Here is a 17,500-nt window from a genome sequence, read left to right on the forward strand (position 1 = left end):
AATAGTGGGTACGGGAGAGAGTTAGAGAGAGCAGGACGGTAGGGGTTGAGAGAGAGAGAGAGAGAGAGAGAGAGAGAGAGAGAGAGAGAGAGAGAGAGAGAGAGAGAGAGAGAGAGAGAGAGAGAGAGAGAGAGAGAGCGTCCTCTAGAGCCTCCAGTCTTCTCGCGGTGCTGTATGGTGGCGGTCAGGGCCAGAAGTTGCGTCAGAGAGAGAGAGAGAGAGAGAGAGAGAGAGAGAGAGAGAGAGAGAGAGAGAGAGAGAGAGAGAGAGAGAGAGTGTGTGTGTATGTGTGTACGTGTGCTAGTAAATGAGGACTTGAAAATCTCATAGCGTACTGGATACATAATGAAAGTGAAATAGATGATCAGAAACCGTGTGACAAACAAACAAACAGACAGACAGACAGCGAAACAGATGGACAGACCCACAGCCAGATAGACGGACGCACTTTAACGATGGACGGTGAAGAAGTGGACAGGAACTGAATTAACGTGCTACTTTGAACGGTGGGTGGTGAGGAGCCTTCTTTTTTACTATCCTACATCCCATACTAAAGTTCATCATGGTGCATTGTATCAGAAATTGTCTTGTAAGGCCAAAAAATGTGGGCTGGTGTTTGCCCTTCCTTTGTGTTCTTTTGTGGTTTTCTCAAGGTTGCGTATTGAGGTAACCGGATTGAAGTTGCTGTATTAGAAGGTCAGTAATGGTTGGCGGTGAGGACAACAAAGGTGGTGCTGGAAGGCTTGTATGTACAGTCACGTTAGGAACTGTTGTACCTAACCTTCATCTTCGCTCAGGGACTAGAGTATGACAACCCTCGGAGATGCATTGATATATCGTCTTACCTCGCCACAGGTGTGTTTATTATCACTAGATACTACCCCCGATTAGCTGTGAATAAATCAATGAGGAGAAAGAGTAATTTATAAGAAACTGGCGAATCATCTTGACACGCAGGGGTGGAAAGAAAGCTGACGCTCCAAACATAAAAAAGTAACGATTTCAGGGAATAGACAGAAGAAATAGTATAGCCTAATTGTATGAAAAAAATATTATATATATATATATATATATATATATATATATATATATATATATATATATATATATATATATATATATATATATATATATATATATATTAAATGAATATATTAAACATACGTATTTCAGCTAACTAATAAAACTTTATACTTGCATGTCATGCAATTAAACTTCCTACTCTCACGTGACAAGAATGGAAAACAAACGCGCCTCATTATAATAAAACAGATTCACCAACATAGCGTATAGAATGTACACTGGATAACTAACCTACACACACACACACACACACACACACACACACACACACACACACACACACACACACACACACACACACACACACACACACACACACACACACACACACACACTGAAGCAAGATAACTTTTACGAAATTACGTATTGCACCAGCCTCGTAACACTTGTTGGATTGGTAATGAGGGAGGGAGGGAGCGGAGAGAAGAGGCGCTTGATGTTTTTTTTTTTTTCACCTTGGGTTTTGTACTCCTAAACACTTTGAATTCCCATTAGTGCTGTTTTCAAGAGCCACAACAATGATTAGTCACGCTCATGTATTTTTTTTTCCTGTTGACTTTAGAATCCCTGTTTTTTCCCCTGTTGACTGTAGAATACCTGTTTTTTTCCTGTTGACTGTAGAATCCCTGTTTTTTCCTGTGGACTGTAGAATCCCTGTTTTTTCTGTTGACAGTGTAGAATCCGTTTTTTTCCTGTTGACAGTATATGTAGAACCCCTGTTTTTTCCTGTTGACTGTAGAATCCCTATTTTTCCTGTTGACAGTATAGAATTCCTGTCTTTTCCCCTGTTGACAATGTAGAATCCCTGTTTTTTCCTGTTGACAGTGTAGAATCCCTGTTTGTTTTCCTGTTGACAGTGTAGAATCAATGTTGAACTATCGCTCGAATCATAAAAACGCCTTTAAATATATCACAGTGACCCAACATAGAGTGTTCAAAATTGATTTAAGACCCCGAAGCGTTTTAAATTAAGAAGACTAATCAGAGAAGCTTGATTTGAATGACATATATTGAGTGTGTGTGTGTGTGTGTGTGTGTGTGTGTGTGTGTGAATGTCATTATACGAATTAGTCGGTCAGCCAGTCAAACAGCCACTCCTCCTCCTCCTCCTCCTCCTCCTTCTTCAAGATTTCACCAACCACGCCGGTAAAATCCTTCCTCATTTCGTCAGCGTGAGAACCCAAAGATGAGAGTCGTGTTGAGTCAAGTCATTCGTAAATCTTCCTAATATATGCTTCCTATTGAACACACCTCACCCTTTTATTTAGCATTTTTTTTTCTTTATAGCTCTTTTTCTTTTTTAATATTTTTTTCTTTTCTGTTTCTTTCTTTTTGTCTGTTTTTTTTTTTTCTCTCTCTCTCTCTCTCTCTCTCTCTCTCTCTTTCTTCTCTGTTCTCTGTCCTTGGTTATGGTATGGTTTATTTACTTATTTATTTATTTATTTATTTATTTATTTATTTCTATACTTGTTTATTTATTTATTTTAATGTTTTGCGTGTCAATGTTTCATTGATGTGTTTACTGTAGAAGTGATCGAAAATTTTACAGTCCAGCGCGATAATTCAGTTTTTTTTTTCTCGTCTATCCTGTGATACTGTTATCATTAGACTTAATTGTTTTTTTCATGTTTCCGTTCAGCGCGTTATCATTTTTTTTTTTTTTTGGTGTATCCTGAGGAACTGTCATGATTTCACTTTTCAGCACATAAGATTCTTCTCGCCGTCTATCTTGCAATTTTTTTTTTTTGCCTTTACACCCGGTTTCCTTAATCTATCAGATAAAAGCAGTGCCTCGTAACGTCTATCCTGTAATACTCTTTTTTTCCAATTTATTCCGTTATTATAATTTTTACCATTTCCCGTGAAAATTTATCCCTCTTTACTCGTGAAAACCGTGTATTTTTTAAAGTTATAAAGGAAAATTGATCTCTTTCTGTCTGCTCTGCCAAGCTATTAGAAATTATAAGTATAGATAGCATATACCTGCACATCTTGCCGGGGAATGTGGTGGGTGACTGGGATATGCGCAGTGTGCGTTAGCAAGTGCAAGTCACAGGGAAGGGCATGTTTTGAACTGCGCACTTAAGCATAGTGGGGGAACAAAGCAGGTTCTAGTTGAAGTTACGCAGGTTTTTAAGGGTGTTTTTACGGTTCCAGTGATAGATTAACAAGATTTTCACACTATTAACAGGGGAAACTCTCTTGAGAACCCCGCAAACCATCTCTGTGGCCTTTGAAAATGATCGTGGTGAAAAAGTAGTACGTTTGAGAATACAAGCCGGAGTGAGGGAGAGGAAAACAGAGGTGAGGAGAGTTCATTGTCTTGACCTGAAGTTTCCTTGCAAGTCAGTGTTTGATGTTTCCACTTGTTAATTTTCTTTCCTTGTCATGATATTTTTTTTTTTTTACGTATTTTATTTATTTTATTTATTTTTTATCTAATTCCCGTTATTTTATTATTTTTGTCGTGTTATCGTGGCCTGAATAATCTTCTTCTTCTTTTAAGTGCTGTATTTTCTTTCCTTTTGTTGCTTCTTATTTTTTTTTTATTTTTTTATTATTATTATTCCTTTAATATAAGTTATTTTAAACTGCTCGGCTTTTTCTTGGCCTGAAGTTTTCTCACACGCCATCATTGTTACGTTTTTTTTCTTTCATTACTTCTTTCCCTCACTAACCACATCTTACATTTATCATTATTATCATTATTATTTTTTTTTTTTATTCACTTAACGTCACCTTTTATTTCCTCGTCATTTTCTTGGCCTGAAGCTTTGTATCTAGTTATCACCGTTACGTTCATCTTTCATTTTACATTTTCTTTCTTCTCTGCTCTCTGTCATTAATCGTCAAGCGAGAGGCGAGGAGGAGTTTGTTGTCTTTGTTTTGAATGTTATCTACAAGTTGTTTAGGTTGTCTCATTTCCTGATCATCTATTTTCCTTTTATTTATTTATTTATTATTATTATTATTTTTTTTTTTCATTTTTGTCTCTTTCATGTGAGTTCGTCTTGTCTCTGTTCTGTTTTTTTTCGTTCATAAATCTCCTGTCTTGTATATTTTGTCGATGTAATTCCTACTACTACTACTACTACTACTACTACTACTACTACTACTACTACTACTACTACTACTACTACTACTACTACTTTATTTGTTTATTTATTTATTTATTTATTTATTTATTTATTTATTTATTTATCTACACATTTATTCATTCTGTCATTGAACACAGAACAAGTTTTTTGCCCCTTAGCCAGAGCTCTTCTTGCATAAAAAAACAAAACAAAAGCAATCACAGTAGTAATGAAAAGTCGAGTAACTTGCATTCACTTCCACTGTGTTCCTCTTTTTATTCAGTTGTGAGTTCTCTAATTCAGAAGTCCCCGCACAAGCTGACAACATTTATTTATTCTTCTGTTTATTGATTGACGATAAAAACGCTAGGCCATTCAATTTTGAGTGCTCTAATTCAACTAAGAGTCCATCATAAGCTGACAACTAATTTACTTATTTATCTGTTTATTATTATTTTTTTTTATCCTATCAAACGAGTTAAGATTGAGGAAAAACGCTTAACGCCATGGAGTGAGCCTGGCGGATAAACAGACTAAATGTGAGAGGTGGCGTGACTTTAAGTGAGACGATGAACACCTGTGGCTGTACCTTGTTTTGTGCTGCACACTTGCTGAACCTCCTGACCCATTAGAGTACATGTGCCGTCAGTTAACCTCACCCTTTCTATGTCCTTGGTTCTGAACGTTTTATATTTCAACATCGACGCTTCTCTTTTGATGTGAATTACTCTGTTGATTGGTTGATTGGTTTGGGTACCTGTGCAATTAATTGTTTGTGTTTACATATGTTCTGTTTATAAAAACTTGTGGTCATTCATAGTTGTATTCATTTATTTGCTTGTTTATTTATTTTGTTTCTTCCTTTTTCGTCGATATTTGGTAACAAATGTGTCGAAAGTGTTCATGTGATGAACACACACACGGATCATTACCTTTCACTGTCTATGATGACCAATACACTAGCGGTTATCAAAATGGATAGAGGAGGAGGAGGAGGAGGAGGAAGAGAGGAAGGAGGAGGGACGACGGGAACCAGGCAAATCAAATACAGCAGCTGCATAATAAAGTAAACATAGTCTTGTTTGCGCTCGCTCACCTGTGTCATCCTACGCACCACACCCACCCTCCCACCCACCCACCAGACCCCACCCTCCCACCCACCCTCCAGACCCCACCCTCCCACCCACCCTCCAGACCCCACCCTCCCACCCACCCTCCAGACCCCACCCTCCCACCCACCCTCCAGACCCCACCCTCCAGACCCCAAGTCATGAAGCAAACCGTTACTGCGCCTCACTGAACACTGACCCTGCTTATGGTTCGAAGCGCTGTGGGTTCGCTCGAGGGTTTGAATGAATGAAGATGACTGTACTTTCAAAACCCACAGAGATGATTCGTCAGGTTCTCATGATTTTTTCCCCTTTGATGGTGCATAATCCTTGTTAATTTATTGCTAGAATCATGAATTTGAGAACCCCGACACCACTCACTTGAACCTGTTTAGAGTAGTCGAGATCAAGACGCTGAGATGTTTCAAGATGCGATCACTGGTTTCTTCCTCTGCTCCTCCCCAACAAAGGACAAATGCTACAGGTCCTCCGCCCCTCCCTCCCGATCCCTAACAAATGTTCTCTCATCTCCCTCTGTGACCCTTGCCTCTGTTGCTGATAGCCTGGCCAGTTCAGTCCTGTCCTGTAATAGGCGTGAATAAAACATCTCGTTATTTTTTCTCCGTGTGAAGCAGGCAGACCAAAGACACAAAACTTGGAGGAATACAAAGTCCAAGTAAAACATGATGTATTAGAAGAAAGAAGAAAAGAAAAAGAAATAGAAATGGGTTAGCTAGTTGTCTAATTTAAGTTGTTATATTTTGCTCTAGCGGTCTTCGTATGCTCTTTTTTTGTCTTTTAACACTTTCTTCACGTTACATTAGTCGTGCAGTATCTATTGAAGTGTCCATGAAGAATAATCCAAGGCTCGTCTTGTCATCATATTTGAGTTCTTCCACTGTCATTCCCCACTAGTGCTGCTGCTGCTGCTGCTGCTGCTGCTGCTTGCTATCACAGAGCGCTGCACCTTTCTCGTGACTGCTTCAGCAGGCACCTCCACAGTCACTGGTGTTTTGTGAGGAAATCAGTGAGTCTCTTCCACAGTTTGTTTCCGCGTTGCTTTTTCCTCAGGCGGGCAAATGCACTGAAGCATTTTAAAGGAAACATTTATGAATGTAAATAGCTTGACGAATAATAACGTGTTTTATTAGTCAGAAAGTAGAAGTGATACGTATCATTACATATCAAAGGAGGATGCAGAGACAGTGCGAAAGGAAATAACACAAATATTATACAGGCTGTAAAAAAAAAAAAAAAAAAAGAGAGATTTGAATATTTGAAAAAATATTCATATAGTTAGAGATAAATGTCTGAGTAATTATCTAGGCAACTTAACGAAGCAAGTGTAGTTTTAATGTTGGTAAATATATTCCGGTGTTGGAATATTTTGTAGAATACAGAACGACTTGCACCACTTGTTTTTCGTGTTGTTGTTGTTGTTGTTGTTGTTGTTGTTGTTGTTGTTGTTGTTGTTGTTGTTGTTGTTGTTGTTGTTGTTGTTGTTGTTGTTGTTGTTGTTGTTGTTGTTGTTGTTGTTGTTGTTGTTGTTGTTGTTGTTGTTGTTGTTGTTGTTGTTGTTGCTGCTGCTGCTGCTGCTGCTGCTGCTGCTGTTTTTATTGTTGTTGTTACTGCTGCTGCTGCTGCTGCTGCTGCTGCTGCTGCCACGTGGCTGGATGGTACCACCTGTCTTGGAAGGCGAGGAAGCCAATGAAACAGTGCCGCAGTTCACATGAAGTGTATTTATGCCTGCATCACTTTGTATATTCAGCATTTGTTGTGTTTCATCGGGATGGGATTAGTAGAGGAGTAGGAAATGGTCGTTTAGTTACAGTGGTGCAACAAAAATAAAATCTCTTATTTCTACATTGAGTCATCTTGTTTAAGTTTATCATTCATTCATTCATTCATTCTTTCTTTCTTTGTTTTCTTTCATTCATTAATTTACTCTTTCTATGATGAATTAATAAATTTATTTATTTACTTATTTATTTATTTATATATTTGTTTATTTATTCTTCCTTCCATTTATTCGTTCTTTCTTTCTTATTTTCCTTCTTCCATCTATTTATCCATCCATTCCGTTTCTTTTTCTTTCTTTTTTATTCATTCATTCATTCATTCATTTACTGATATTTATTTATTTGAATTGACTTATTTATGTATTTTATGTATAGTACATATGTATTTATTTATCAGCCGACTTACTTACAGTTTTAGCATGACACTGGTTCCCGGCAAAGTGACAACACTCCTCACAACAAGGGAAGCGTTGCGTGGGTCAGAATGCGTGCAGGAAACAAAGGGAAGTACGAGTGAATACTTAGGTTTCTCTCTACTATCGTCACAGAAACAAGCTCCGGTAATAGGAATGAAAACGGAAGATATTGTTTAACTGCTGCAGTTCTTATCACGAGCAGTTCCTAAAAGCATAAAGATTAATGAACTTGTCACGTCTTCCCACCTAAGCAAATAATGATGACTTAGCCACATGTTAACCACCAATAATAGGGATGAAGGACGGAAGGTATTGGTTAGCTCATGCGTTTTTAACATGGACAGTTCATAAAAAAAACATAAAAATTAATGAACTCGTCACATCTTTCTACATGAGCAAATAATGATGACTTAGCCACATGTTAACCACCAGTAATAGGGATGAAGGACGGAAGACACTGGTTAACTCGTTCATTTTTAACACTGACGGCTAATGAAAACGTGAAAATTAATGAACTTAAGACTCCTCTCCACCTAAGCAAATAATAATGACTCTTCCGCCTTGTGCAAGTGTTGACCCGCTCCGGAACGCGGCCACGCCCTAGTCCTAGTGTTTGAAATCTGTCCGGTGGCCTGGAAAGGAGGATGGCGTCGCGTGACCTGAGGGTTACAGACAAGTAAGCAGCATCTCTGTTTAAAGTAGCTGCCGTTAACAAACACCTGTATGTAAAGGAAGCAATGTGTAGTTTCAGTTATATGTTGAAGGTGTGCATATTAAAATGAAAAGGAAATCTAGTGTCATATGAAACTGATATGTTGTGGGTTTCTATGTATGTTTCTTCCAAGTAAATTCCATTCCCGAAAAATCTAAGAAAGTTCCACTCATTACTGTTTTATCCGTGCCATTAAATTGAAATCTAATCTAACCTAACGTAACCTAACCTAACATAATCTAACCTAACGTAACCTAACCTAACATAATCTAACCTAACCTAACCTAACATAACATAACCTAACCTAATCCAATCTAGTCTTCCCAATGTAACTTTATATAAGAGCCCAACCTGACCCACCCTGGCCTAGCCTATCCTAAACCTGAGATCATACATAAGATTAGAATTATTTTGGAGGGAGTCTTGTGGGTAGAGTGTTCCTGGAGAAAATTTATGGTGGGGAAAGCTTACGAAAAAAAAAAAAAAAGCAGTAATGAATTCCCGGAGTCTTTTATGCGTAAATAACTTTAGAATATACTAGAGAAAAGGAGAAGAAGAAGAAGAAGAGGAAAAAAAACTATTGCACTTATAGAATCATTAATAATAATTAGGCAAATGTCACTAGTTAACAAGAAGTTCATTGAAGTGACTTATCAACAAAAACACACACACACACACACACACACACACACACACATATATATATATATATATATATATATATATATATATATATATATATATATATATATATATATATATATATATATATATATATATATATATATATATATATATATATATATATATATATATAAATCGCAGTTAATATGTAGCAGAAGAGAGAGAGAGAGAGAGAGAGAGAGAGAGAGAGAGAGAGAGAGAGAGAGAGAGAGAGAGAGAGAGAGAGAGAGAATGATTAATCGGATTCTCAGCTACGTCCATTTTCACTGATAACCCATAATCTTTGTAAAAACTACCATTGGAATCATGAAATCTGAAAACCTTTTCCACAACAACCAGTCAAAAGTCGAGATGAGACGAGCAAATTATTGAAAATACATACAGTTTCCACAGTTCCCAGCCTTCTTCCTCTTACTCATCAGTGACCTTCAAACACAGTGCTCTCCTAGATGACACAGGACGTTATTGTTGTTCTGCTTGTCTCATAAAGCTACGTATCCTTTTCTTAATTGAAAGGTTGAAAGTAATTGATTTATTCTCTTACGAAGCTGCCTTGTTCTTGCACTGACTTCACTAGTGTGGCCTGCTAGCATGTTTCACTCAGCAGTTAGTACTTCCTTTTCAGTATTGCCACGAATGTAGGAAATTTTTCTATTCAGGAGACTATGTTTTTCATTATTATTATTATTATTATTATTATTATTATTATTATTATTATTATTATTATTATTATTATTATTAATCATCATTATTATCATTATTTTATTATTAGATATATATTTTATCTCATCGTATTCCATTTTATCTTATTCTATTAAACACATCAACCGGTAAACCTCATTAGTAACACACTGACCTCAAACACCAAGTACGATATATCAGCAAAGTGTACATACTTACGACATTTTCTACCCCCACGCTCTTGGGTTACTTTTATTACGCCTGGACATTAATTTTTCTCCCTCTGCAGCATGGACAAACAGAACACACAGCCCGGCATTCATATCCCTCTGTGGGCCGCCGGATAACGAGCCGCCGTGTGTTTGGCAATGTGAAAGCTTGTGGAGTATATAATGATGATGGATTTCAGAAGCTGTTTGTAGAATCGATATACTAAAAGAAGAATCAACAGAGCAAACGATGATGATGATGATGAGAGAGAGAGAGAGAGAGAGAGAGAGAGAGATCGTGCAGATTCGGAGAAGACGTGGACCTTCGGGAAACCTCATTGGCAGTGCAAACAAAGAAGGAGCGGGAAAGAATGAAGGAAGAAAGGAAGGAAAACAGAGGAAGACGAATAATAAATGCTTAGTACACACACACACACACACACACACACACACACACACACACACACACACACACACACACACACATAAAATAATTGAGTATTTCTTCACTTTCCGATCGTTTCTGACCCTGAGCAAAGTTTCACAATAAATGCACCACACAAAGCCTTCAGTCGCGATTGGAAGTAAACCACTGCCTACATCGGGTTTGAGAACGAAGATCGGGACTCCATTTGGTTAAGACGTATTTGAGTTCTTGCTTACATTCATGTTCTCAGGAAGCAGAGCCCGCGTTATTAAACAAATATGAGGAACCTCGTGTGGTGAAAACTAATCCTTGTATTCTCAAACGCCTTGTTCTCATATTAGGATTATTTTGAAAAGGCCGTAGCTGGATTCTTACGCTTGTTTTTCTCCTAGTGATGATTCGGAATGTTTGTTGAACTATCATTACAGTCATGAAAACACTCTTGAAAGTAGCAGTAATAGTAATAGTAGTAGTAGTAGTAGTAGTAGTAGTAGTAGTAGTAGTAGTAGTAGTAATAGTAGTAGTTGTAGTATGAAAACTCCAATATCCTCCTCTAGAAGTTGTTAAAGATCAATGAAAAGACAACGAAATGTTTAAAAGTACAATCTAAATAACAATAGTAAAAAAAAAAAAAAAACTCATACAGACGGTTGGTCCTTATATAAAAAAATATTAAGAAAAAGGTTCACTTGACAATCTGACCCTTAATCACTCCACCCTCTCTAGTATTTATCCTTACCACTAAGTTCACAACGGATTTCTTGGCTAGGGATATAAAGAAAGGGAACAAGCAAACGAGTGAAGCATGGCTCAGCTCCTCATGAACCTAGGGATCCCAGCCGCCGCACCTGTTTCGCTGCGTGGCGCGGAGGCTGTCAAGAAGGGCCGTGTTTGCGCGCCAGCCGCCAGATGGTTGTTGCTGGGCTTCCTGCTGCTCTTTGTTAAGTCAAGATTGCTATTGTTTTACTAAATGTTGCAGGGCACGAAGAACTAATAGTGAGGAGTTACCAGTTACTTGTGTTTTATTAGTTTTTTTTTTATATTGTTCCCTTCCTCAAAACAGAAAAAAAAGAAAAAGAAAAGAAGGATGAAGGACATGGGCTGGTTACTGATGGATGAGAGAGAGAGAGAGAGAGAGAGAGAGAGAGAGAGAGAGAGAGAGAGAGAGAGAGAGAGAGAGAGAGAGAGAGAGAGAGAGAGAGAGAGTGATTGTTCTTGCCCTCTCCTTACTAACCGGTAACCACAAAGCAAGATACTGAATAACTGTGCACGTCTTCTCTCTCTTGCATGTTACATAAAGAAATAAGGAAATTAAAGGCAAAGGAAATTATATGAATCATAGTGACGAAGGTGATTTTTTTACATTCTACTTTTTTTTTACTTGCCTTTTTGTATATTTTTTTGTTGTATTTTTGCATTTTTGTTACCTGCCTTTGACGTATTTTTTGTAATTGTTAATTATTATTTTGCATTATTACTTTTACGTCCTGCTTTCATATTTTCACATTTATATAAGCGCTAGTTGCTCTTTTTATTGTACTATTGTGTATTGTATCATTCTGTACCTTGAGTTGGGGCGGCGTTGCGTTGCGTTGCGTGTGTCATAGCATTTCTCTTCGCTGTGCCGCTGATGCATGACGGAGCACGGCGTGTGTGATCACTTGAAGACGGAAAGAGGAAAGAAAAAAAAGGAAGTAAGAAAATATGTATATAATATATGGAGTAATTGTGCGACGGTAAAAAAAAAAAAAATGGACTGTCATCTTTATACTACTACTACTACTACTACTACTACTACTACTACTACTACTACTACTACTACTACTACTACTACTACTACTACTACTACTCTCTCTCTCTCTCTCTCTCTCTCCTCTCTCTCTCTCTCTCTCTCCTCTCTCTCTCTCTCTCTCTCTCTCTCTCTCTCTCTCTCTCTCTCTCTCTCTCTCTCTCTCTCTCTCTTGCTAAAGCGGAAGGACGGGTGGCATCTGTTATCCTGTTTATGTAAGAATCGCATCCACATCCACTACAGACGAACTCAGACATCCTCATTCGCGTCTCTCTTGTGTTTAAGTCAGAATTTGTACCCGCGTCCTCTGCGATCAACGGCACAACATCTGCATCCGCGTATCTTAAAGTTTAGCCTCTTGTACGTGTTACTTTTCGAAGACAGGATGAAACAAAAGGAGGGAGACAGACAGGACAGACAGAAAGCTAGATAGATAGGCAGGGAGACAGATAGACAGGCAGACAGATTGACAGATAGACATATAGGTAGATACACTGGCAGGTGGACAAGTATAAAAAAAAAAGAAACTAGAAGACAACTAGCTTCATAGGCAGGCAGACAGACAGACAGACAGATAGAAAGACAGACAAGCAGACTGATAGACAAAACAGATAGACAGACAGACAAAGAGGTGTATAAACAGACAGACGAACAGGAATATACAGTGAAACGAACGCAGACGGACGGACACAGACGAAAAGTAAACGGATACGGAGACAGACAGAAAACAGAAGGACAAGCAGATAGACAGAGGAAAAAAAAAATAAGGAAAAGAAGAAGGAAAACAGGAGAGTCAGCGGGGAGCGTGTTTTTCTGCGGGAGGGGGAATCCATTAAGTCCGAGGGGCAGGAAAAGAATGTGGGAAATATGTTATAATTGCATGCATAATTCAGGCTTGAGGGAAGGAGGAGCAGCCCGAGATCTTATAAGGGCGATGCTTCCATTGCCAAGAAATTGAAGCGAAAATATTTACTGCGAAGTTGAGAGAGAGAGAGAGAGAGAGAGAGAGAGAGAGAGAGAGAGAGAGAGAGAGAGAGAGAGAGAGAGAGTGGTGCAATGTATCCCTTCACGGTCACGTCACATTCGTTAGACTTTAGATCAATCAGGCGAATACTGTTTTATTTTGTTGTTGATATTGCAGTTTAGGATTAGACGTGGCCCTTACATCTCTCTCTCTCTCTCTCTCTCTCTCTCTCTCTCTCTCTCTCTCTCTCTCTCTCTCTCTCTCTCTCTCTCTCTCTCTCTTTCAATAGACAAATAATGAAAGCATTCACCCAAACAAATGTACAAGGGCGAGATGCGGGACTGCTGTTGGATTGCTACTGTTCGATGTGCCGCAGGCAGACGAGTGCAATCTGTCTGGTGTATAGAGGCTTGTGGCGCCATTCCTGCATTGAAGAAAACCTTGCAGTTACATTCCCTTCTAGTTATTGCCACACACACACACACACACACACACACACACACACACACACACACACACACACACACACACACACACACACACACACACACACACACACACACACACACACACACACACACACACACACACACACACACACACACACACACACGTCAATAATCCTTATTTATTTGTTGCTTAATTTCTTCACCTCGCTCCCCATTCCCATGTTTGCCAGCAGCAGCCTGTTGAGCCAGAGTGTCTACGAGGGTTTTGTCTGCGTTTATTCACATGTTTAGTCGGGTATTGAAGTGTTGCTCTTTCTATTTGATGATTAAGAAACATGTTTTCCCTTTCAGGTAATAGGGCAGCTGTGACTCGTTATGAGGGGCGTCTGAGGGTGTGTCGTGGCCTGCTGCAGCCTACATGTTCCTTGTGTCACCGTCTGTGCTGCCGCCTGATGCAAGTAGGCGGCCGCTTCCTGCCACGCCAGTGTCCCTGGACAGTTGGTGAGCCGGCACAGTGAGGTGCGTCCAGCTGCTTTCCCGGTGAATCGGTGTGAGGACTGACAGGTGTGTGCGTCACAGAGTGAGGGATTGTCGCCACAGATTCCTGTACATAGTGAACACGCCAAGTGAATCATTATAGTAATAAGTGTGTCATACATAATAAGAAAGGAAGGGCTTACTCGCTGGAGTTGGCATAGCGGGGTGGGGCCGACGCAGCAGCGGGCCCTCGCCCCCTCAGCAGTCTCGCCCATACTCGGCCAATCGAGCGCCGCCGCCCTGCGTCGTGTCCCCGGGCGTTTGGGCCGCACGGGGGGACACGAGGGTGATCATGACGATTCAGGGAAGATCTCTGGGCCGCGGACTGAAACCTGTCAGGCCACAGCAGTGAGTTAGGCTTTGATTTCCTCCTATCCCTCGTCTTCGTTACTCATCACTGTGTCTTGCTTTCCTGTGTCGTTCATGTTCTCGCACCATTTATTCTTGTCGGAGCCGCCAGCCCGGCAGTGCCCCCGCTTAGCACCAACTTCGACCTTACCTCTCAGACTCGCCAGTCCAGCCAGTCGCTCAGGTGCCTTAGCACTTACTCTCGAAGCCTAACTGACACCGGAAGTAAGGCTGAGAAGTGTACTACAGTAGGACAAGCCTCTCTAGCTCCACACCACCACCACCACCACCACAACAACCACCACCACCACCACCACCACCACCACCACCACCACCACCACCACGACCACCACCCGGCCTCCTCATCTCCGAAAAGCCGCCCATCCCCGGGGTGTCTTTCTCTGCAAGTCCTGCTGCCCTGCGTCACCCCGATCGACCATCCAGGACCCCGCTGCTGGCCAAGCTCGGTAAGCCCGTCTGCGTTTGCCTGCCCCGGCCTGTGAACGTAAGAACATAAGAACATAAGAAATAAGGGAAGCTGCAAGAAGCGACCAGGCTTACACGTGGCAGTCCCTGTATGAAATGTACCTACCTATTTTCACCTATCATCCCCATCCCATAAAACCCGTCTAATCTTCTCTTAAAGCTCCCTAATGTCCTAGCACTAACAACATGATTACTGAGTCCGTTCCACTTATCTACCACTCAATTTGAGAACCAATTTCTTCCGGTCTCCTTCCGAAAACCCAAATTTTTCAAGCTTGAACCCGTTTTTTCTTGTTCTATCCTGGTTGCTGATCCTAAGAATTTTGCTTACATCCTCCCTTGTTATAACCCTTATACCACTTAAAGACTTCCATCAGGTCCCCCTCTTAACCTACGTCTCTCTAAAAGAATGTTAAATTTAACAGCTTCAATCTCGCCTCGTAAGGAATACTCCTCATCCCCTGTATCCTTTTTAGTCATTCTCCCTCTGTACTGATTCTAAGTAGACCTATATCTTTCCTGTAATGTGGGAACCAGAACTGCACAGCGTAGTCTAGATTGAGGTCTGACCAGCGCCAAGTATAACTTTAATATTACTTCTGGCTTTCTACTTTTTAACACTCCTAAAAATGAATCCTAGTATCCTATTTTGCCTGTTTCTGGCCTCTATGCAATGTTTTCCTAGACGGAGTTCAGATTTAACTATAACTCCTAAATCTTTCTCGTACCCTTTACCTACTAGAGTTTGGTTGTTTAATGTATACCTACTGTGTGGGTTTTGCTCTACCCTACGCAAAGTACTTTGCATTTGTTGATATTAAAACTGCATTTGCCATCTGTCCGTCCATTCATTCATCCTATCTAAATCTGCCTGCAAGGCGTGGTGCGTAAAGCGCCTCCAGACACGGCACGGCACTTGTGTGTGTGTGTGTGTGTGTGTGTGTGTGTGTGTGTGTGTGTGTGTGTGTGTGTGTGTGAAGGGGGGGGGAGCGCCGATCTTTCTACTTCCTTATATATATATATATATATATATATATATATATATATATATATATATATATATATATATATATATATATAATATATATATATATATATATATATATATATATATTATATATATATATATATATATATATATATATATATTATATATATATATAGTAGTGAAATACAGTGTTAAGTGTTGTGTGACAACGTGTTAGTTTCAGCCTTTTAAACATGACTTCGATTTTACTCAGTGCTGCCCCAATACTCTCTCTCTCTCTCTCTCTCCCTCCTCTCTCTCTCTCTCCTCTCTCTCTCTCTCTCTCTCTCCTCTCTCCTCTCTCTCTCCTCTCTCTCTCTCTCTCTCTTCTCTCTCTCTCTCTCTCTCTCTCTCTCTCTCTCTCTCCTATATATATATATAATATATATATATATATATATATATATATATATATATATATATATTTTAGACCACGTACACACGCAGAGAGAGAGAGAGAGAGAGAGAGAGGAGAGAGAGAGAGAGAGAGAGAGAGAGAGAGAGAGAGAGAGGTAATTCTTTTATTCTGTTAACCAGGATGAGACTCTCACGTTGCCGCACAACATCTTAACACAAAGGTTCAGGAGTGTTGTGTTACAGGCGCTAGTGTGATGTGTGCGGTGTTGTCACGCTGAAAGAAAAGAAAGATGAATGCACGAATAATTGCACCTTACATAGAATAAATTTTTATTATATTCCTGTACTGAAACTGTGTTGTTCCTCTAAGCAGTGCCTTACATTGGAAGAACACTATGTAACTGTCACATGAATTTATGAATCCCCTCTATCGTTTTATCTATTCCAGTGTTTCTTAATACTTTTTATTCCTATTCCTTTCTTCCCCCTTCCATCTTTTATTCTGTATCGTTTGGTTAGTAAGGTGCCCTCTTAGTTACTGTCCGTCAGAGGGGTCTCATCTGTGTGTGTGTGTGTGTGTGTCACTTAATATATATATTTTTTCTAATATGAAGATCTATAAATGTATTATAGTTGGGCTAAATTTAATGTAAACGTAAATTTAACGTTCAAACGGTGAAGTCGATAATAAATGCATTTCAGAGCGCTAAGATTAAGAATGTTTGTCTCTTTATTAACAGATTAAAGAATTTATGGAATTGTTCGAAACGATTCAGTTCGAAACTTTTACAATCAAACGAGTATTGAAACGTAAATATGGTTCGTTCCCAATGCAGCGCTCTCTATCACCTGAGTGTGTGTGTGTGTGTGTGACAGAGAGAGAGAGAGAGAAAGAGGTGATGGTGTTGGTGAGGGACGCGTTGGACGCTTATGTTGGCGAGTGCAGAGTTGTGGCGCCGCTGCCCCTGATTGCCCATCCAACTGAGAAGAATAATGGCGGGACGGGAACAGATCGATGCTTGGGTGAGTAATTCTTGATAATAGGACCGCATTGCTCTGAGACTAAAGCCCGGACTCCCGGCCTGCTTCCATCCCTCACAACACCGGCAATCGGCTCAAATGACGGCCGCAGACTTGGCGAGGTCTATTAAAGGATATCAGGGGCCGTGTCCTATCGGTTTTCACAAATAAAAATCTTAACAAAGCGTCGGACAAGGATGCTATTTTGGCAGTGGATTGTGTGAGAATCCGATCTAATTGGTAATATTATGCTTTGGTGTCATATGTGGATAATTAAGGCAATTATAGAAAGGAGTAAATTTTGTGTAAACTTAGCTAAAATTTAC

At 39.7% G+C, this 17,500-nt stretch overlaps 1 protein-coding gene across 3 annotated transcripts in view; it reads left to right on the top strand.

The window, feature by feature from the left end:
- LOC135109231 (beta-1,4-N-acetylgalactosaminyltransferase bre-4-like) overlaps window positions 1-17,500 on the top strand; it is a 67,716-nt gene that overhangs the window by 32,444 nt on the left and 17,772 nt on the right. Inside the window, exon 2 of one of the 3 annotated variants that reach the window (XM_064020453.1) lies at window positions 13,758-13,918. The exons of 1 other annotated variant lie outside the window; for it this stretch is intronic. The gene's annotated coding sequence lies outside the window, so the exon portion shown is untranslated. Of the gene's footprint in view, window positions 1-13,757; window positions 13,919-17,159; window positions 17,178-17,500 lie in introns of those variants that run through there. One more of the 3 variants, XM_064020475.1, reaches the window with a different exon arrangement.

The sequence above is a fragment of the Scylla paramamosain genome, chromosome 2 (genome assembly GCF_035594125.1).
Source record: "Scylla paramamosain isolate STU-SP2022 chromosome 2, ASM3559412v1, whole genome shotgun sequence".
NCBI lineage: Eukaryota > Metazoa > Arthropoda > Malacostraca > Decapoda > Portunidae > Scylla > Scylla paramamosain.